The sequence below is a fragment of the Rousettus aegyptiacus genome, unplaced genomic scaffold (genome assembly GCF_014176215.1).
Source record: "Rousettus aegyptiacus isolate mRouAeg1 unplaced genomic scaffold, mRouAeg1.p scaffold_m13_p_2, whole genome shotgun sequence".
NCBI classification, from domain to species: domain Eukaryota; kingdom Metazoa; phylum Chordata; class Mammalia; order Chiroptera; family Pteropodidae; genus Rousettus; species Rousettus aegyptiacus.
The window spans coordinates 36,049,347-36,068,201 of NW_023416295.1; the positions used below are offsets into that span (position 1 = coordinate 36,049,347).

Genomic DNA, 18,855 nt, shown 5'->3' on the forward strand with positions numbered 1-18,855 from the left:
CAGGAAAATCAGTGATCGCTGTCACCTTCAGACACTTAAATAAAAATGTCTTTCAAAAAGGCATAATACCTTCAAACAGCTCTTGTGTTATACACACTTCATATGTCTACCAATGAGTTTACATACACATCAGTATTTTAATGGATATGCACATTTATGAGTGCTTATGATGTATACACGTTAGTTATAGAATATATGTTCTTTATTTTTTATAAAATATCATATCTAATCTTAATAATGCTGTTTTTAAAGGTTGACTAGACTGATCTAACCACCTTATATTTAGAGCAAAAATTATATTTACAAATATCTAAGGAATCTAAGAATTAACAGCCTAAGGTTATTTTAATGTCTTGATTTTAAGTATAATCTATAATGTTGATGACTCCTAAATTTGTATCTCTAACCTTAGAACTCCACACTCAATACAGCTACTTCAAGACATCTCAAACTTAACAAATCCAAAATCAAATTTCCAATTTTCCTCCCTAAACTCTTCCTCTAACAGTTATCTTCATATCAGAAATGACAGATCCATCCATTCAGTTGCTAAATTTGTCATGATTCTGGACTCCCTTCTTAACGTCCTGCATCCATTAGCAAATCTTGTCCAAAATACATCCAGAATCCCATCATTTTTTATTATCTTTGATGCCGCAATCACCATCATCTTTTTCAGTAACCTCCTAACTGACTTCTTGCTTCCACCTCTTAATTCCAGCCACCCAGTCCACCTTGCTGTCCACTCAACATTACAAGAAAAAAAAAAAAACTATTGTTTTTCTATGCAGAAGGTTCCTTCCCCACACATCTTCAAGGCTTTTCCCTCATCTCCTTAACATGTCACTGATAATGTCAAAGCATCATGAAGTATTCTCAGACTAGCATTTTATCAGTCAGAATCTTAGAAAGAAATGGGTGTCACAGTAAAATTAAGGTAATTTGTAGAGAACTTAATAAAGAACAACGGTGTGGGAAGGGTGTAGGAAAATCAAATGAGATAATGCAGAATCTCAGGGATAAAGATGGTAGGGCTATTGCCACCCCCAGCCCTGAAGAAACAAAAAAGTGGGAAGACACTGGAAATCAGAAGAAGAGTCCAATAAAGAGGGCTACCCTGAGGTAAAAAAAGAAAAAAAAAGAAAAAAGAAAACTAACTAATCATTAGAAGAATGTAGCAGTCGACCTGAGGCCACCTGTAAGAAAAAAGCTAAGAGAATAAATAACCTAAACTTAACTTCTCCCTCACTCAGCTCTCTTCTCAGGGGGGGGCTTATTAATATGGTCTATATTAATTTTTCACCAAGGACAGACAGCAAGATAGAGAAGGGTGGTAAATGAACCCGAAGGAGACAATCTGAAGATATTCAACCCACCATCCATTTCTCCCTAGCCCTCAAACAATATTTGTGAAATTAATCAATATGAAGCAAAGGTGATTGTTCATTGAACAAGGCTTTGAAATGTGCTATATAAATTATGTTTCCTTAAGAAAAACTCCTTTTTACTGTGGCTCAGAAGTAGTCAGGAGAAGCTGAGGTCATCCAAAGGTGAGACTAGGTAGGTTTGCATGAACTTGATACAGTGAATAAGTCCTGAGGCATCTTTCAGGTCTCATATTCTGCCTTTATAGAACCTAAGGTTGGTTATCACATTTGTCAAGATAGGGAATTACAAAGAAAAAAAGCTAGGATTATAGGTGGACATTACATTAAGGGTCCCTCCTACCCTGATGCCTTGCAGGTGATTTATGATGAGCTGATTTATGGTATTTGATGTATATCATAGGTGTTTCTGATAAAAGAAACAATGGAAACAAAAGTCAAACATGTTATATATTCCAAAGGGTAAGGGAGTATAAATGTTTAAATATCCATCCTACATTCTTATATCCACCACAAATAAACCAAGCAAGCCTCTCATGAGACACTTCATCCTCTGGCATCGGATTATTAAAAAAAAGCTCTTTGAGGAACAAACATTTGTAGAACATGTGAATCCTAGGTTTTCGAAATTATTTGTGACATTTTTGTGTGCAGCAACGAGGAAAGCATTACCTTTTTTGTTAGAGTTTCACAGACTCCTCAAAGTCGGTGCAATTAGAGGAAATACTAAAACAAGAGGACAGAAGAGCAAACATCTGTTTCACTCATGAAAACTGAGGAATTAGTATTGGTGGGGAATTTATTAAGTAATATGTTGGTTGATTCTAATAACACCTCCCAGGCCACTGCTGATAATAAGGCAAAAAAAAAAAAAAAAAAAAAAAAAAGTGATCAGGGTAGCATATATCGTTAGAGGAAACAGAGTGGAAAATACTAACAGATATCCTTAGAAAAGGACTTTCACACCCACTCTTGGTTTCATTAAGAGAAGAATTTCATACACTGAGGTTCCCTATCTGTCTTCATTTTTCCCAAAAGAAAAGATAGTGATAAACAAGGTTGAGAGAAGACAAAGAACAGAAATAGAGTTATTACACTTTTTCAAATTTACTCTGATCTTCGCCCTAGAAACATAACCTTATATATTCTAGTATCACTCTTATAATCTATTTTTATCCTATTACATACTTCTTTCCTTTGAAAGTCAGTTATGTTATTATAATTGATCTCCAATTTAAGAAGTTATGAAAAAATAATCTCTGAAAGAGTTCTGGATTCTTGGGGAAAATGTCTTTGCTATTGGGACCCCATTCCATATGCTTTCAATTTAGTGAAAGATTCAAGTATGGTGAACTTCGAAGCTTACACTATGGAGCCCAGGAGTGCCCTTTAAGAAAATACATTTCAAAATACCAAACAATAATTTGACAGTTATCACAAAAATTGCAAAATCTAGAAAAATTGCATATGTTTTCAAATAAGTACGAGACAAGTTTCTGTATACTTTTCTTGCTTTTTATTTTTTTTTGGTGTTTTATTTTGCATGGCTCATAAACTTTGGTTGCCTATTCATATTTCAAAGATTTTATAATATTTTCTATGGTGAACACAGAGGTAATTCAATCTTTCCTCCATCAGAGTCAAAGTTTTGTTGTTTCTTCTTTACCCACACATTTTCTGTGCCAGGTGCTGCGGACGCATGCATATCACAGAATAACCTCTGACTATGTACTCTGACTCATCATGCTGGGTACGCAGGTTCAGTGAGCAGTGGAAAAATTCCTGGAAGACGTTCCTTTACCAGGACAGTAGAAATAACTTAATTATACACTGAAGTAACTTTGAACCGCATATGACTATATGAAATTGCCAATGTTCAACCATCTTCGACCTCCAAAAGTGACAGTTTTATATGGCTCACACTGATATACCCCACTAAGCCCAAAATAAATGTATCTCCAATTCAGCATCCATTAGCCAGATTCCAAATTGACCATGGCCACTCTCACACACCTCACACTAGGTGAAATGAAACAGAGGAGAGCAGGAGTATAAAAAGACCACACTCTCACCTGATAATGCATAAAACACCTTAGCTTAAAATTTTACATACGATTATGTGAATAAGGCCCAGAGCTTTGGATAGAGCCTGGGAAAATCAGGAGCCCTGAAGCCTAAGGACCACTAACTTCACAGTAAATCCCCTCTGTAGTCCCAATCCTATCATATAAAGCTTTGTCGTCTGAGAAGTCCCAGGAAAACCTACAAGGCACATCAGAAAGCAAACACACTTCTCTTTTCTCCCAAAGAAATAGTTTCCACATGCACATGTCACGCAAAAATGACTTCCCAGTTCACAGGCACAAGCAGAGCAGGCCTCGTCCATTGATTACCAGATTCAAACAACCCTGTCCTAAATGATGAAAATGTCTGTGAAACAAAGAGTCTTCTGTTGATACAGGACTCTCATCTCTGTATTATTACTCCCCTAGGGCATTCATCAATTACATACTCTGTTCAACAAGCATTTTGCCCTCATGTGAGCACTTGTGAAACATAGCACCCTCTGATAAAAATGATTTCAATGCAAAATGTAAACTTGTAGTATATTTGGAATCCAACACGAGGCTATTTGCTAACTGGCCCTATAGTGAAATAGATCTTTGGCCATATGCCTTTTAAATTCGACAGAAAGTGCCACGCAGAGAACACAACAGAGTTTAGCTAGAGCCCTCAACCCATTTCTTTTTTCTGGTTTTACATATAAATCTCCCTACCACAGACAGATGTCTTGTATAGACAGACTATTTATCTGCCAGATTCTGCTGAATCAGCAGCACAGTCCAGGAGAACTATGCTGAGTCTACATAACGGCCGCCATCAGTTGCATAGCTTCTAGGAACAGTGTCATCAGCATGAAACAGTGTCAGCTCTGATAATGAAAAGACTGCTTTGGAAGTTAATATCAATGAAGAAAATTTATTCCAGGTCTTAATACCTGGCTTCATTGAAAAAACTGAGAACACAGCATCACAAGGGTAATAAATAAAACTATATCAAGGGTTCTCTCCATTTCAAAAGATATCAAATATAGTCAACATAACCCGTAAATCAAGATCGGGCAGCTATGCCACTATCTGAGACACTGGCATTGATCAGAATAATAACAACAGCCAATAACAATAGTGATAAAGCTTTCATTTATTGAAAGGCTACTACGTGCCAGGCTCTGTGTGAGCTGCTTCAGACATATAGTGTCTTAATGCTCATGTTAACACAATAAAGGAGGTATTATTATCTAAAAAGCAAACTATTTCAATCTTCTAAATTTCATTTTTCTCATCTGTAAAACAAAAATAATTTTACTTACTTTGTAAATTTTGATAAAAATTAAAGATAATAGAGGTAAAGTACTGAGCATTCAATAGCAGATATATAAAATAAGAAAATATTCTTTATTAAAAAGATTGAACTCCTAAAGTTTACATAGATTTTATATATACTGAAATATTAGCTCTGGATTCAACATGTGTAACATAAATTATAGGAAACTTCAACCATCCCAGCAGGTGACTGAGGACACTGCCTTGCTGATTCCACAGATTTACAGAATAAGCTAACAAAAACAAAACAGAGCAGTCATGTGGGTTATAGCATGATTTAAATCAGTCAGCATGTATTAAAAGCCTACTGCAGTATGATAGGAAGCTGCAAAGAAAGTAATAACACAGTCCTTCTAGAACTGCATTTTAAGCATACAGAAGATATATAGGTATTGCACTATTCTGTTATTTGGATCAATGCATACAAAAATAATAATTAAATGAGTGGCAAAACAAAGCATGAGTCTAAACACTCAGAAATCAACACTCTATGAAGAGTAAGAGCTAAGAAACATTTGTGCCTAGTGTATAATTTTCAGATTAAAATCTACCTTTAACATACAAGTAATGACTATGTGTTAAGTGACAAGGTTAGCTAATGGTTCTACCCTAAACAGTCAACACTACCTGTATGGGAAGCTAACACCATCCTCTTCGTGTATCAGTCTTCCCTTTATACCTGGCCCTGCGGCTAAGAGTCAAAACACCTCAAAGGTGGAAAGGAAAAAGAGGACATACTAGCTCCAAAGGGCTAGAAATTTTACAGTGGTCCTGTAAGTTATGCGCAAAAAACTTGTAGCTGGAATTAAAATTACCAATAATGGAAAAGCAAATTCACCAGAATTCTTTGATTACCACCACCCAAATCAAACTAAAATGTCTAACTTAAATAATGAACATAAATATTCAAAAACATGAGATAAAAAAGCTTATCAAAATAAAATATACAAACACACCAAAAAAACACCCTTGTCCTCAAATGGTTTAGGAAAAAATGTGTATACACACACACACACACACATTACATATAATATAGTGACATATTACATACATACATAAACACACAGATTGAGAGAGAGTGAATGACAATTAAATGACATAAGATATTAATGACAGGTTAATGTAGGTAAAGGGTATCCCTTCGACTATTCTTGCAAATTTATTCTAGGTTTGAAATCACTTCTAAATAAAGAACTATAAAAATCAAGCGAGTGAAAAATATTTAACTCTAAAATAAAATGAAAGTGAAATTTCAACATATTTATTTCTTCCTCTTAAAACTTAAGAACAATTACTCTGCTAATATTACTATCATTATCTAAAGGTCTAGTCAAAGAATTTTAAAAGTTACGTCAATAATGAAAACTGGTTGAGTACAGAAAATTAGAGGTTTTCCCTTAAATAATTCTATGTATTAATATGAATCTCTTACAGAAAGAACAAAGAAAACCAAACTAATTCTATTTGACCCAGCATAGCAGAAGATTGAACAAGGCATGATATTACAACAAGGTATGATATTAAGCCACGCTTAAATATTTCATTTTCCTTTTAATATCTGAATTGAATTCAGAGCTGCCATCCTCAAAAGTAATCAGGAATTATACTGCATACTCTAAGGAGTATGCCAACTACAATCATGACCTGGTGTATTTCTGGCAAATCTGGATGCCCCAGATTCTCCCAAATTAGAGAATATCAACACGATTTGGTATAATCTACTTTAAGGATTTACAAACAGATGTCACTGCACAATTTTTGGACTATATATATTAATAAATTTCAGTATGCAATAGCTTCATTTAGCACCAAAACACCTGTGTTTGATTCCAGCAGATTAGAAAGGAGATGGTGCTCTTAAAGGAAATTCGTTTTTGAATTGGTTGAATAATTAAGCTGAGGTAAAAACTTAAAGGTTTCTAAGCTGCTAGATTCAATATATTAGAGGTTCTGGTTAAAATAAACAGGCGTCTCGGAATACCACCCAGGATCACATCTGAGGACAACACACCCAAAGGGCACACAGGACAGGCATCAGAGCCCTGTTAAAGGGATCCTGCTCTGTAGAGTCAGCCCCTGCACAACAGCTCCTCCACTGGTCATGGCCAGTCATCACAACAATTCAGTCTAAGAGTTAATCCCTCCCACTGACGTGCCAACAGCAATCAAGGCTCAACTGTAACAGGAAAGCACTCACAATCCACACAAGGGACATCCCTGGAACACCCAGCTCAGGTGACCAAGGAAGACTGTCACTGGGTCCCGCAGCACACCTACTACGTGAGACCACTTTACTAAGACCGGGAGCAGCCCTACCTAATACATAGAAACAAACACAGGGAGGTGGCCATCATGGGAAGACAAAGGAACATGCCCCACATGAAAAAAAAAAAACAGAACAAAGCTCCAGACAAAGAACTAAACAAAATGGAGACAAGCAATCTACCAGATACAGAGTTTAAAACACTGGTTGTAAGGGTGCTCAATGAACTTAGGGAGAGAGTAGATGAATTCAGTGAGAACTTTAACAAAGAGATAGAAAACATGAAAGTGGAAAGAGAAAACACAAAAATGAACCAGTCAGAAATGAAGAATACAATAACTGAATGAAGACTAACTCAGAAGGAATCAACAGTAAATTAGATAAAGCAGAGGCTCAAATCAGCAATTTAAAAGATAAGGTAACAGAAATACTCAATCAGAAAAACAACAGGAAAAAAGAATCCCCCCAAATGAGGATAGTTTAAGGCGCCCCTGGGACAGCATCGAATGTACCAACATTCACATCATAGGGATACCAGAAAGAGAGAGACAGCAAGAAATTGAAATCCTATTTGAAGAAATAATGATGGAAAACTTCCCTAACCTGATGAAGAAAACAGACATTCAAGCCCAGGAAGTAAAGAAAGTCCCAAACAAAATGAATCCAAAGAGGCTCACACCAAGACACATCATAATTAAAGTGCCAAAGTTTAAAGACAAAGAGAGAATCTGAAAAGCAGCAAGAGAAAAGCAGTTAGTTACTGACAAGGGTGTTTCCATACCATAAGACTGTCTGCTGACTTCTCAATAGAAACTTTGCAGGCCAGAAAAAACTGGCAAAAAATATTTGAAGTGATGAAAAGCAAGCTCATAGATACAAAGCACATTGATGATTGTCAAATTGTGGAGTAGGGGGATAGGTGAAGGGCGGAGAGGATTAAGAGGTACAAATTGATAGTTACAAAACAATTATGTGTGGTGTCATACAGGTACAGGATTTATCAGGGTGATCACTTTATAAGTTGTATAAATCTCTAATTATTGTGCTGTACACCTGAAACTGATATAATATTGCATATCGACTATAATTGAGATAAAAATTAATAGAAAATAAACGGGTATCTAAAGGAGAAAATATCCTCATGTATCATTTAAAAGGAGGCTCTTGTGAATACTATTATTTTTGAAGAGAGAACATAGAAAAGTTTGTTGGCATTTTATATGTTCACTAAGCAATTACTGTTACAGGTTGTTTCAGAATGTTCCCTGGAAAAAGATCAGGGACATCAGAGACTCTTCAACAAATTTATTAGTGCTGACATTCAGTCATTTACTCATTTAGACCTAAGTAAATACAAAAAAAGTGTTCAGAGTCATCACAGACACCTCTATGCATGAGCAGCATAAGTGTCCAGACTTCTTTAGAAATTAGAATATCTTACAATTAAATTTCTTTTCCTATTTTTGTCATTAGCCCTTTGAAGCAAGTTTAAGACAAATATACCCAGTACTAATTGTTATGCTAATGTTATGTTGCAATAAGAAGGTTCCATTGAAGATACGAGCAAGTATAAAAGCAAGTTATTATATTCAGGAGCCTAACCATATAACTTAATTATTAGATTATCAAATTAATAAATCATTTGATATTCAATTTGCAAACATCATAGGTTTTTTTTTTTCTGTTTGGTAACTTGTTGCACAGAAAGAAGGTAAATCATAAAAATGAGAGATTGGGATGCTCTATAATCTCTGGATTCCTTGCCATAGCAATTTCCCCCTTAAAAATTAAAAACTGACATTAGGAATCATAAGTAACCACAGATGGTTCTAGATGTTAGTGAGACTGAGGACATTTAATTGGGTACATACAGACTTGAAAAAAATAGGACAGCAATGACTGATAAAAGACACTTTCTCCTTCAACTTGTGTAGGCACACGTGCGTGCACACATGCACACGCATAAACATAGAGGCAATCTTCAGATATCTCCTCAATGGTGCATTTTCATCCAATTCTCACACACAAACTCCTTAACTATGCACTTTACTGGAGAAGGAAATTATTTCTCTGTGGGTGGCCAAAGTATTAAGAGTCTTCATGATATTGTTTGAATATTAGAATAACATTCTTTCATAAATAAGTGGTTATTCAACCTTCAAACACTCATTTATTGCCAACTGTGATTGTGTGCAAGGCGTGGAGTCCCCAGAATGTAAAAGGAATGTAAGATGTATACCCTGCTCATGGTAGTTGCACAAAAAACAGATCAGAACCAGATAAATATGTCTGACTCTAAAACCCATGCCTTTCCTCTACACCAAGATTGCATCTAGCTATAAAAAATAATAAAAAAGTAGTACGATGGCAATTCGGGGAGAAGAGAGACAATGCATCCTATTTGTGGAGAGTTAAAAAAGAACCCAAGAAGTCTAAGGTGAGGGGTATAAATAATAAAAGACAAATTAAATTGGTTTTCAAGAAGAGTAAGTGAACAGGAACAAGACAACAAAAGCAAAGGTAAAATCTCCTGAGGATTCAATGATCGTCCAGTTTCTGCAGAGTAGAAGAGTAATGGGAACATATGAGGACGGCAGCAAATAGTGGGAATAGAAAATAGAGACAGAGGTCTTTGCTAAAAGTGAGATTTTGAAAGCTTTGGACCAGGGTAAAACAGAATCGGAGATGCAATGAACTAGAGTGAGAAAATGCCAAAGGCTAAGAGAAAAGTTAAGAATTTCAAGCAAGGAGGCCAGGAGTACTGAAGACCAAAATCAGTGTCAGAGAAGTAGTGGGAATGGAAATTGGCTCTAATGTACCTCTCGATCATAAAGTCTACATTTTAAGTAACGTGACCTTTACTACAAAGAGCTAAGTGAGGATGGCATAAGAAACTTTAGTCAATATACATTTCCAAAATAAATCTCCATGAAACAGCTGAAATAACAAAAGTAGGAAAGAATCACAATGTTGTGAGAAACTGAGAAATAGCTAAAGAAATTCCTGGTAAAAGAATAGCTACAAATGTGGAGTATAATAAACCACCATGAATATTATACTCCTCCAAATGTTATAAATTATTTTTAATGTTGGTCCTGTGGAAATCTAGAATTAAACAATCTGGATTCAGTTTCAACTCCTTCCTTTACTCTAAAACATTACTGAAATTTGTCTTAAGAATAAAACAAAATGAAGGGACTATATTATAACTTTCTTTACAACTCCAGCTAATAGCCAATTCCAAACTCCTCCCCTCTGCTCCTCTGCCCCCTTAAAAAGTTCTAAGACATAAATGTATTATATTTGATTATATTCTATAATGACTAGTATTTTGCAGAGATCATCATGTATAAAATTTCAAAATAATGAAGCAGAAGCGTTTTTGGTCACATTCTAGAAAATTCCTCCTTCTAGAACCTGAAGCCGCTATAATCAAAGGATCAGTTTTACAATGTACAAATTATTTGCCTCAAATCAGTGTTTCCCACAACGTGGCAGATGATGACATACTAGATGACTTTAAGTGATTCTTGAGTAACCTTTTCTGTAACCCTGTTTCACTATTTCAATGTGTTATGAAAGCAATATAGGCCATGATATAGTTTTCTTTGAAATATATTTAATTTTTAAGAAAGATTCATTTGAATTAAAATATTAAAAGCTGTACAGGTGATACTCAGATATCACCAGTGATACAATATAGACTTAAACATGAAAAAATTTTAGCATGACACTATGCACATAGATTTTAATATTCATTAAACTTAGTGTCATATGTATTTTTATCAAAATATTACTTTTTAATAATTCTTACTTGATCTCAAGTTTATGGGCAATCAGGTTCATTACTTTAATCAGAATCTGTCTTAGTGTTAAATATAATATTGATATCTAGAATGTGTTTTATTATTAGTTTGAAAAAAAAAGTACCTCATTGATTGATTATTGGATTTGCAATTTTCAAATCTTTTGAATTAAGTAGTTAAAACAGAACTATAAAATCAAAATCAGAAAATACAGATTTAAAGTTGGGTGTACTGAAAACAATAACTTGATACATTAAAATTAATACAATGCTTGGATTTCAGATTTAACTTCAGATTTAACTCAGTTTTAACTTCAAAAATAGTTAGGTGTCATTTGTGTAAAGCAAGTGATTTAAATACATACTGGGAAAAGTTTTTATAACAGCCTACAGTACAAATTTCTTTTAAAATCAACAGGAAATTAATTAAGCGAGACTATATAGGAATGGCGGAAATAAGAACATTAAAATACAGGAAACAATGTTTGGAGTAGTCCAAATTTCATTGTTAAGGTCAGCTTTTTTTGTTTTTGGCGCTTTTGCTGGGGAGTGCCAAAATGTTGCTTCAAAGATCAGTGTATATGAAAACAATTCTTAGATAGTTCATCAAATAGGATTTTTACTATTAAAACACTGAGTTTTGCAAATTTTAGATAAAATATTAAAATATTTAGTTTATGTTATTTCCATTTAAACTGAATATACTCACATTCATATATTTGAAGATAAATGTTGAGAGGTTATGAATTTTAACAAAGCCCATACATATTTAGACTTTGTAATACAGCATCTATTCTGAAAGGTTGGTTGTTTGGTTTAACACCTTCTGGAAAAACATATTTAAACGTTGCATTGCGATAGCCCAATGCATATAAATTTTTTAAAAGTTCTAAGAGTTAAAGTGCTGAGTAAACTTGTCAAGACACAAGAAAGAAGGTGAGAACATTTCTTTCAAGTTGCAGAGGTCTCTTCAGCAATTATCTTCATAAATTTTTTTTTAATCTAACTATGCAATACTCTACTACTAAGTGAGTTAAAGTCCATTGTACATATATGCTGTGAAGCCTTGACAGTGTCGTATTCACTATTTTAATGAACTGGTTTAGAGATAGCTACTACCTATTCCTGCAAAATACATGCCAGAAAAAGAATTCTGAATGCTAAACCATGGTTCTCAATAGGGTTGCTTTGCACTACAGGGGGCATCTGGCATCAACTGGGGATGATTTTGCCTCTCTAAGAGACATCTGCATCAACTAGGGGTGTTTTTGCCCTGGCAGAGGATATTTAGCAACATCCGAAGATATTTTTGGTTATGACGGCTGGGGGCATAATGCTGGCATCTAGTGAGGAAAGGCCAGGAATGCTGCTAAAAATCCTACAATACATAGAACAGCCCCCTCCCCCATCCAACGAGCAAGAATTATCTGTCCTGACATGTCAGTCAGTGTTGCCAAGGTTGAAAAATCCTACACTAAACTCATCACCCATCAAACATGCTCCAAAATGTTCAGGTCAATAACAGGGGAAGATAAGAAAAGCACAGGTCAAATGAGAGGGAAGATAAGATAAAAAAGAAAAATCAAAATAAAGAAAAATCTAAAGTATTCTAACACACATTTATTGTATGGCTAATATGAGAAATGCAATATGGGGTCAAACTAGTAATGATCACAAACATACAAAAACAATGTGGGCAAACTCGGCAAAGATTTCTTTAAAAAAAAATGGATACCTATTTCTTCAAGCTACATGTCTGGCTTGCGGATGAATGAACTGACTTTTATACAATTATTTTGCTCTCTTATGGACACATTTCCCATCCCTCAGCAATGCAAGAAAATGCTAGAATAAGGGAGACACACAACTGGGCAGCAGTGATAACTACTTGGGTAGATTGTCCAAATAACAGCGACCTTGGGTTGTACAAATCATACTCTAATTCCAAAATATGTTGATCTCTTCCAACCTGAGTTAAAAAAATATACATTATGACTCATTTTTGAATTTGTAACATCAGGTGTAGGTATTTGTAAATAGAATTTGTGTTGGTATGGTGCGTACTAAACTATGAACAGTTTTTACCTCTGAGGAGAATGGGTGTGAGAGGGTATGAAGGTAAACATTCATATTTTGCTCTCTAGGTCTTGGTAGTATTTGAATCTTTTATAAGAATATATTCATGTGCAATAATTTTTTTTTTAAGAATGAGGTTTCCCAAAAGGAAAATGAAAATTTCTGCTATAGTCTGTAAACATCTAATCCAGATATCTTGCTTTATATGCAATACAAATCGTTTAAAAGTGACGATAACAGCTTTAATCATACCCCGCAAAAGAAATTTGCTAAAGAAATTCTACAGAGTTTATTTCATAGATTTAAAAACTTTTTAGAGAACAATTATCACTCATAAATTAAATGATATATTGAGCTAAATTTCTTTATAAGGAGTTTATTGAAAGAAAAGAACAGCTGAATGTCATCAGCACACCATTGTTACTACTGGGGATTCGATTGACATTTTTACTTTGATACCTATCTGAAAATTAATCAGCTGATACCATTAGAGCATTTAGGCCATTTTTAGATACTTAGAAATCTTCCTAGTAGTTATAAAAAATTTATAGCACCTCTGAAATGGATTCCATAAATGTTTTACAACCTTTAAAAGGGTTACTCTAATTCATTAAACTACCATATATAGCTATATAGTCAATGAATAGTTAAAAAAATACCTTGAATTTTCTGTTCTGCTTTAGTTAATTCTAAGCAAGAATAACTGCACTTTGCTATGTTATGATTTTTTTTCTCATTTATTAACATATTCTATGGGACAAAAAATGAATGAGAAGAAAATCAATTATTTCGTTCAACTGAAATTAGGTAAATATCATCAAGTTTCTCACTCATCAATTAGGGTAATTTAAAATGAACAGCCAGGTGAAATTCTGGCTGATGCTAAAGATTAGCTTGCCAAGGAGCAAAAAATGAACAGTAAAAAACTAGAAATGAAAAGCTATGATTATAAAATCGATCTCTTTATGGAACTATAATTTTATTCTCAGAAAAATGGCACATTATTTATGCCATCTAATATTATCTTCTAAGCACTATATATATCTTACACATATATAACAAAAGTCTACTAATACATTTACTAGCATATTTAAAATATATGTTGTAAACATGCCTTTATAAAAACATACTTAGCCACATAATCACATGACTAGGCATATTATTGTATAGCATAAATAAAATCAGTGTCCTCAACTTTTCAAGAAGAGGTATCCATTAATATGGCCTCGACCAATAAATCAAAACATGTTTACTCTTTATTTCTCATACTTTACTAGTAAGTAGCCTTTTTCGCCACAAACATTTTGACAGGTTGCACCCTAATATGGAGAAATAAACTTGAAATCATATAAAAGATATAAAAATAAATAAATACATGTAATTATTCTAACAAACATATGCAAACCAAGTTATTATTAAATGATGCTAAATATTCTCTTCAGTTATCACCACTTCTGAGAATTTGCTCACCAAATTACCAACTGAAGTACCACTTGACTAAACAGTGTCAGCTACATTTTGCTTCCAGTATATTTTGTAAAAATACAATTCCTATTTCATTTGATCTCAGAGTATTCTAATTCAGTCTGAGAGGAAACATGATTTTGGGACTGAACTGCTCACATAGGCATAATCACATATAGCATCTTAAATAGTCATAGGAAAAGCAGGCCATGAAAAGTCTTGTGGTTCCTGTCAATAGAGTGAGATGAGTGACAGCCGAGGAGAGACTGTGCAAGGCTGCCTAGCCAATGGTATGGAGTTTTGATTGTTTCTGCTAGTATCTCTTAGATAAACACTGACTTTCCAAGTACTAGCCTTCAGGTAACGAAGAGGGTAGGGGTTGATGTTGTACAGTTGTACAACATTTATTATACAACATCTGCATCTTTCTAACAGCTCTTCCCAAGGCATTATTTTAGTTATGCATGTTGGATGAGGGATACTTTCTCTTAAGATCTTGAATTCTTTGTTTCTCCATTCACTCATCAAATATTCAAATGCCTACTGGGCCTGGCCTATTACAGGTTCTGGGTCCCTAGGGATGAGCAAATGCACAGCAGTCTCTACTCTTGTGGGACTTCTGTCTCACTGAGTAAAAACATACAAGCATAAAAGTAGCTAAATACTTAAATACACTATTATTTCTCATCCATCTGCCTCCATCTGTAGAGAGAGACTAAGTAACTTGACAAAGGCTATTCAAAAATCAGAAAATTCAGGAGTGCACAACTAAAATTGCACTAAAAATGACTATACAGAAAATGCTAAATGAATCTCTTTCAGTATTATCTCTAAGAACAGTGTCTTACTGAGTTAATTTATAAAAACCTTTTTACATGCATTTTTTCTATTAATGGAAAAATTTCAAAAAGAAGAAAATTAAAAGTCTCAGGTATCATCTAAAGTCCTATTTTTTTGAAAGAAGAACTCATGACAAAAAGAGAATAATAATACATCTAGGTAGGTATGCTGTTTTCTAATTATATTGAAGGAGCTGTCTAAAAAGCCTGAATAAAAGTAGGGTTTGCACTCTACTTCAGTGCTTTATTTCTCTCAATTCTTTATTTGCTAGCTGAATTATTTTATAAAAATCAAAGTTGATTTAAGAAAATAAAAATGATTTAATAATTATATTTAAGATATAGATGCAGGCTTCTAATGTTTATCATAAAATAAAATATTTTTCTAATTAATATTAACATAACTTAATAGTAAATAGTTTTAAATAATCCAGGAAAATTTGCTTTGTCAAAATTGGTTATATCCACTCATATTTATTTCTAAATATCCCTACTTCAGTGATTATTCAGATTCAAAATGGTGTATAGGAATCAGCAAAGCCCAACTTAAAGTCACAAACAGGAACAAATAACTCCATGAAACAATTTTGGTTCCTTTTAAAAATGGCTTTGTGGAAACAAACTGCAGAGATATTATTTGGGAAGTTAAGTAACCTAGGGAGACCTGTAAAACCTCATTATTTGATCAAGGTTTGGAGTTTATTTTGCCTAACCTGTGAAATCCTTATTCAGTTTCTGGAGCAGGGTGGGTGAACTAGGAAAGCCACAGCTGCAAAATGAACATGAAGCCCTGGCCAGCTAAACTGGCCAATTCTAGAAATACCTACCTTGTATTAAAGTGCAATTTGGTCTTTACCTTTAACAACACAGAATAGTTCTTTGAAAAAATTTAGCAATTCAGTCTTTTGTCTCTTGTAAAATGATTCTAGTTTAGCTCTTTATTGTTTACCTGTTCTATTCTCAAGACTTACCTTTGGAATAGACTTCAAGATTCATATTTGGGTTGTTTCTTTTGATGGCTTTTCATTTCTGATTCCCCTTAATCATCAATGCTCTCAAAGGTCTGATCTCTTGGCACTAACAACCATCCATGCTGATAAGTTTCAAATCTTTATCTTCATTCAAGGACTTCTCTCTATTTCCAAATGGCATATCCAACTTACCGGAGAGGCATCTCCCCGATAATGGTCCCAAAACACCTCAATTTCAAAATCCAAAGTGGAATTCTTAGCCTTGTCCTCCAATCACATTCTTCATCCTGCATTTCTTTGTCTTGGTGATTATTACTGCAATCTAATCAATCAATCCGTATCTGCACATGATCTTCTTTATTCTTTCTTCCTAAAAGGCTCATATACAATCAGCCAACAATTGTATAAATTAAACTTCAATCCAATTCATTTTTGTCCAACCTCACTGTACCTCTTACATTCAGGCCCTCATCATGTCTCATCTAGACTATTTTAATATTTCCTTTTTTCCATACCATTATTCTCACTTATCTTTATTCCATCTTGCCCAAAGCCATTAAGTTTCATAAATGCAAAAGCTTATCATGTCCTGTCTCTTCTTTTTCATTCTTATTCTGTTTGAAAACCTTGAAAGCCTTGACAGATTCACCACAGCTCACAGCCATGGTACTCTAATATATATATATATGTATATGTATATATATATACATACATATACATATATACATATATATGTATATGTATACACATACACACACACACACACACACACACACACACACACACACACACTTAGGGAAATGTAACATGAGACCAAGGAGTAAAAGAAGTAACAAAATTAATACCCATAATCCTGGAGGACTGATATTGACACAGTATAATTAAAATACAACAGTTTTTCTTTAAAATTGTGATTAGATTTAAATGAATTTGAAATTTCAAAGAAATTGCGCTTGCAGCAGGACGATTAAGTTGTGAGTCCATGTTTCTTTTACTTTAGGGTACAGCAGCTTTGACATCTAGCACAGTAGCTGGCAAGAATAGAGCTTGAAAAGTGTTTTGAATAAAAGAAGGTCTTTATGAATCCCAGTAGCTTTAATCCACTTAGCACAAAATTATTGGCTCTCCCTTACTTTACAAATGTTATACCAGAAAAATAATCACTCCATCTAAATCTCAATTATTATCTGACACCCAACCCATAGCTATTCAATCTCTCTCCAAATAGGTAACAGTAACAGAACATCACTATTGAATAACCAAACTTGAGCCACTGTCAGAAGCTTCTTTCTTACACTGGGTTGGAATCTGAAGATAACATAACTTAATTTCTTCCTAACACAGAGGCCATTCAGGGTGTTACATCTCCATACAAGGTTGAAGAAGAAAAGCCACTGGATTCAAACTGTGGAAAGGAACAATTTCAAAAATAACAATGTAACAATAGGAACTTTATTACTGATTCTCAGAAGCCTCCTAGTAATCTGATTAGAAGCAGAACAAAAAAAAAGCTGATACGGCCTCCTCCCCAAACCCAACAGAGACAACTGCGAACTCTTAAAAAGTCTTGGGGCCAACGGGACATATAGGAGAAAGTGACATTAAAATCTACTAGTTTCATTGAAGATTCTTGCTTTTTTACCTCTCAGTGATTTATATAAAGTTCGTGTCACTATCTTCATTTTATGTTCATGAAAAAAATTCCAGAGAAGTTAAAAAATCTCCCCAAGATCCCTAAACTAGTAAATGATGGAGCCAGAAGCAAGACTATAGATCAATGAAATACCTATTAAAGGGCCAGGTTTCTCTGTTTCTCATTAACTCTTCCATAACTCATCTGGAGTCTTTCATAATATCCCTCAGACTACACACCTCACTTCATCTTTTCTTGCAAAAGAGTTCAGTACATAAGATGTATGAAGGGAGGGGTACAAATATAATAGTAAAACAAAGCCCCAGTGCATTGTGGGGTTGTTTTCTCCCCCCACCCCTTCTTCCTTTCCTTCTTTCCTTCCTTTACTTTCCCTTCCTTTCTCCCTCCCTCCCCACTTCCTGCCCTTCCCCTTCCTCCCCTCCACTTCCCTTCCCTTCTTTCCTTCTTTCCTTTCTTCTCGCTTTTTTCCCACTATATAAACCTTTGCTTTGATGACCCTTTGGAAGCTAAAATCTCATATTTGTAATCTGAAAATTTATATATGTACACAACATACACACACCCCACATATACCTATATATCACTAGCCCACACCAAACTCCTTAGCTCCAGACATTTATGTTGATACATCAAATGACATTGGAAATCTATAATAGGATGATACAGAGACACATCAAAATGTGACCCAAACTGAAATTATTATTTTCCTTCAGTAATTCTACTTCTACTGAATGTATTCTGTTGGTGAATACCAACACCCAGGTTGCCAAAACTAGAAATCTTAGAAGCTACATTTACACCATCCTCCTGCCTGCCTCCCACAGTCACTGACGAATCAGCAAAATGTACAGATTTTTTCCTACTAAACATCTCAGAATAAACTAATTTCTTGAAACAGTGCACAAATCACACTGACCAGCTTAAAACTGGTTCTGCTCCCTTAAAGCAGGTGAGCGATTAATGCAATCCCTGGGTTATTTTACAGAAATAGCACTGCACATATTCCACCCCTGTC

The 18,855-nt window shown here is 34.4% G+C and overlaps 1 protein-coding gene across 7 annotated transcripts in view; it reads right to left on the reverse strand.

The window, feature by feature from the left end:
• GULP1 (GULP PTB domain containing engulfment adaptor 1) overlaps window positions 1-18,855 on the reverse strand; it is a 202,677-nt gene that overhangs the window by 169,161 nt on the left and 14,661 nt on the right. The window lies entirely within an intron of this gene.